Source organism: Etheostoma spectabile, chromosome 3 (assembly GCF_008692095.1).
Source record: "Etheostoma spectabile isolate EspeVRDwgs_2016 chromosome 3, UIUC_Espe_1.0, whole genome shotgun sequence".
Classification (NCBI taxonomy): domain Eukaryota; kingdom Metazoa; phylum Chordata; class Actinopteri; order Perciformes; family Percidae; genus Etheostoma; species Etheostoma spectabile.
The window spans coordinates 23,902,210-23,905,666 of NC_045735.1; the positions used below are offsets into that span (position 1 = coordinate 23,902,210).

Below are 3,457 nucleotides of genomic sequence, written 5' to 3' on the forward strand. Positions count from 1 at the left end.
GCTTTCTGCTTGTTTCTTTAGGCTAACTAGATTAGCTTTAGCCTGGCTGGTAGCAACTTTCTGCTTGTTTCTTTAGGCTAACTATATTAGCTTTAGCTAGGGTGACCAGACGTCCCCGGTTTCCGGGGACAGTCCTCGATTTTGGCTACCTGTCCCCGGCTGGATCTGTCCCCGGAAATGTCCCCGGTTTTCACTGTGACTGAAAGACCCGAAATTGGAATGAAAGAAAGAAAAAACTGACAAAACGTAGCCGATAGTCGCACACCCAACACACGCAGGCTGCAGGCAGCCAGAGCCCGCGGTGCTCAGAGAGGTTTTAGAAGCCGTGTTTTACGATGCTAAAATCACTGATTATTTACATGGAGTCTGGTGGGTTTAGCGAACGCAATTTCACGGACTTTTATGTTTTAAAAAGGATCTTAATCTTTAACAGGAAGGTCGACCTCCTTAGAAATCCTTCCCATATTGTTGTCAGACACTTAGAATATTAATCTGAGTCTGTTAGCAGCTAAACGAGCACTTTTATGAACGTAAATACAAGCTGGACAATAATCCTATTAACTTACATTGCAGCGATCTCATTTAATACTGCATCACTGTCAAAGGAAAATATGTCCTCAGTAGTTTTTGTTGTATCTGATTCTCAATGAGCTGTTGCAGAAACAAGCCTTGAGCAGTAAAGCAAAAGCTGTCAGTAGTTCAGTAAACATTACAACATTATGAAATATTGAGACTTTCTATCTTGAAATATTAAGACTTTCTATCTTGAAATATTAGGACTTTCTATCTTCAATATTAGGACTATAAGGCTTTCTACTTCAAATATAGGACTTCTATCTTGAAATATTAGGACTATTAGGACTTTATATTTTGAAATGTTAAGACTTCTATCTTGAAATATTAGGACTTTTATCTGAAGTATAGGATGGATTTTTTATCTTGAAATATTAGGACTTCTATTTGAGGTGTAGTGGAGTGGAGTAGGAAGTAGCAGCAGGGGTGGGTCTAGGATCATACCTGGGGGGGGGGGGGGGGGGGGGGGGGGGCTCCCTAATAAGACCGCTCTAGGTCTAGTGTCCCGTTTTAGTTTTACAAAAATAAAAACATTACTTGTTTGGAGGTAAATACACTTCTGAGCTGAAAATGTCCCCGGATTTGTCTGAGAAATCTGTCACCTTAGCTTTAGCTGGAAGCAGCTTTATGCTGGGGGAAATGGCCGGAGACGTTTGTTCTGTTGCATTAATCAGGTGATTTAGTTTGTATTTGCAGCAAACATAAAACACTGACCACTGTAGCTTCACTGACTACCCATCAAAACTATGCGCATCATTGCGTCAGCGGCAGCTGCTGCCTTCGGTACTTTTCTACACACGGAGAGCCTCACTTCCTACAACAAACCTGTCGGACTAACGTCACATACACACGTTGCCCACATGGCTACCTGTATTAAAGGGGAATGGTTGGACGTTAATAATAATGTAAAAGGAGAACGTGGAAGTTTACTTTTCTATCAAGCAGAAAAAAAGGATTATGTCAACATCGCAACGTCCTGCGATGTGACTATCGCACATGCGCACATCGGGATGTCGATGCTAAAACACAATATCGTTCAGCCCTAATGGCAGCGAAAAGCTCACCACAATGTATATCATTGCACATTGTGGAAGTCTACAACCTGATTTTACTGGGATATTTAGATTTAACTATATCCATCACTCTCAAGTAAAATGTAAAAAGTAGGATGCACATAAGTCCTTTTCATTTGGTGGAAAAACATGTCAATCATATGATAGTATAGTAGGGAATAGAGAGGAGTCACACAATTGGCTGCAGTATTCTTAAAACGTTTTTTGTTGGAGATTGACTTGGACAGTCATTTCTTCATTAATCCATTTGTTCATATATATTTGTTACCCACAGCATACAACTCAACAACACATTTTAAAGTTGAAATTAAGTCAGATTCAAGTGGTGTAGTAGAAAGTGGTGTAGTAGAAAATGACATTACACTGTCACATATTGAAATGACTGTGATTAATGTTTTATCTTCACTGAAAATTGAAAACGTGAAATTTTTTGGCAACTACAACAAAACTAAAGATGGAGATAGTTTCAGAAAGGAGATGAAAACAATGCAGCCAGTCTAGGAGACAATCATCCATATTCTTTTTTTTTTTTTTTATTGAAAAGTTTCCACACACCATAAAAAGTACATGTACAAAACTATAAGATTTGAAATTGCTTTATGTACAAATACAAAAGATAAAGCCCAAAGAAAAAGTGAGGGGAGAACAAAGGGGGAGAAAGTGAAAACAAAGGTTGCGTTTTTCTTTAGTTTTTTGGGTGTGTTTCTTCTGAGATGGGTCGAAGGGTTTGAGGTTCTCTGTCTATTTTCTCTTTTACCAACTTACATCTCTGCAGGAAACAATCTTTGTGATAATAATGACAGTGGGAATGGCTGCGAACGCAATCACACACTCATATGGACAGTACATATGAGATGGCACCTACAGTATGTACCACATGTCACATTTACTATAATCAGCATGGTGTCAGCATAGGAATAATGAGAGAGAGAGAGGCTAGTATAGAGAACCTGGCTCATTCTGATGATGGATGTAAAGGGATAAATGTCAGTCACACATGAAGACGTAACTCTTCAGAAAGAGAACATTAGGTGTGACCTGTTATACATCATTCTGCGTGCATGTAAACACACTCCACAGTTAGAATGAGAATGAGGACGTGGTAATGAAGATAAGCAGAGAGCCTGGATGACTACAACTAGGATTTTAACAATGCCGGTGGTGCAGTCATCATTAGGCACACAGCATTTTTCTTCATATTAAAGTATTTAGATTTGCAGTGTAGAGCTCTGGGCCTGTAGGTTTATTCAGTGATGACAGTGGTGATGATTTTGATGAGGATGAAGGCTGAAATTGACACAATTTGGCTAACTGTGATTCCCCACTACTTTATAATATTTTTTCTCTTATCTGTTCATGTTTCCTTCTTGACTTGAGACGTGGCTTTTCTCCTGATCACTGGATCTGAATTAAAGAAAGACAAAAAGAGAGAGAAAGAAATTAGCTTGCATTTTACTTTATTTACAGTTAAATATGTTTCAAAAACTGTTTGTATTGGTCGCAAAAGGAAATATTGTCATGGCTTAAGGTGTTTGGGGTATAGACCAATTTGATTTCAATTCTGTCATATGTAGTTCCAAACATAAACAAAGGTAACATTGATGTAATCTTTTGATGCAAAAACATTTATATCTGAAGATGATCAATCTTAAAGCAGAGTTTATCAACACATTTAACATTTTATTTATTTTCAGCCTTGAGCAAAACGTGTTTGACGTGTTTGTCTGGATAACATTTGTGCTTTGTGTGTCATGGGAAAACCGCTGCAACCGTGTGTGTGTGTGTGTGTGTGTGTGTGTGTGTGTGTGTGT

The 3,457-nt window shown here is 38.5% G+C and overlaps 1 protein-coding gene across 3 annotated transcripts in view; it reads right to left on the reverse strand.

Annotated features, from left to right (window-relative positions):
* Positions 1-2,158: 2,158 nt before the first annotated feature.
* Positions 2,159-3,457, reverse strand: part of zgc:172282 (leucine-rich repeat and fibronectin type III domain-containing protein 1-like protein) — a 170,793-nt gene continuing 169,494 nt past the window's right edge. For all 3 annotated transcript variants that reach the window (XM_032509784.1, XM_032509785.1, XM_032509780.1), the window contains one exon: positions 2,159-3,050. The gene's annotated coding sequence lies outside the window, so the exon portion shown is untranslated. The remainder of the gene's footprint in view (positions 3,051-3,457) is intronic.